The 852-nt window shown below is 48.1% G+C and overlaps 1 pseudogene; it reads left to right on the top strand.

Annotated features, from left to right (window-relative positions):
• The first annotated feature begins 666 nt into the window (after positions 1-666).
• Positions 667-852, top strand: LOC115834470 (annotated as a pseudogene).

Raw genomic sequence — 852 nt, 5'->3', positions numbered from 1 at the left:
CCGGGAAGAAGTGAGGAGCGCCTCTGCCCGGCCGCCCCGTCCGGGAAGTGAGGAGCCCCTCTGCCCCGCCGCCACCCCGTCTAGGAAGTGAGGAGCGTCTCTGCCCAGCCGCCCCGTCTGGGAGGTCTACCACGGAGGCAGGAAGTGATGTGGGGGCTGGACGTGGTGGCTCACGCCTGTAGTCCCAGTACTCTGGGAGGCTGAGGCGGGTTGATCACTTGAGTCTAGGAGTTCGAGACCAGCCTGGCCAAAATGGCGAAACGTGTGAAGGGTACAACAGACGAACCAACCAACCAACCCGGTGACAACAAAACAGGTCTACCCTGGAGTCATACTCTAATTTTTTCTATTTTCCTCCCTTTCTGATCCTTTATCCCACTTTCTTTTTCTTCCTCTTCCTTCTCCTTCTTCTTTGTCAAATAGAGGATTGAGTTATTATCATTAATCCATACAAAGTCCCTCTCTCATTTATTTTCTTTAATTCCCACCCCCCATTTCTATTCCCCGTCTTCCCATGTGCAGCCTTCCTAATATATTTGATATGCATCTTTTTGTTTGTATGTACTTTTAGAAAATGTTTATTGTTTTGTGTGCAAAAAATAATAATAATAATAAAAAGAAAAAAAAAAAAGAAGAGACAAGAAATCAGGGATGACAGCAGGCGCCATGTCCAGCTGTGAAGGTGGCAGGAAGAAGCCCCTGAAACAGCCCAAGAAGCAGGTCAAGGAGATGGACGAGGAAGAGAAGGCTTTCAAGCAGAAACAAAAAGAGGAGCAAAAGAAACTCAAAGTGAAGGCCGTGGGGAAGGTGCCCCTGGCCACAGGTGGAATTAAGAAATCTGGCAAAAAGTAA

The sequence above is a fragment of the Nomascus leucogenys genome, chromosome 3 (genome assembly GCF_006542625.1).
Source record: "Nomascus leucogenys isolate Asia chromosome 3, Asia_NLE_v1, whole genome shotgun sequence".
Taxonomy (NCBI): domain Eukaryota; kingdom Metazoa; phylum Chordata; class Mammalia; order Primates; family Hylobatidae; genus Nomascus; species Nomascus leucogenys.
This window is presented reverse-complemented; position numbering and strand designations above follow the sequence as displayed.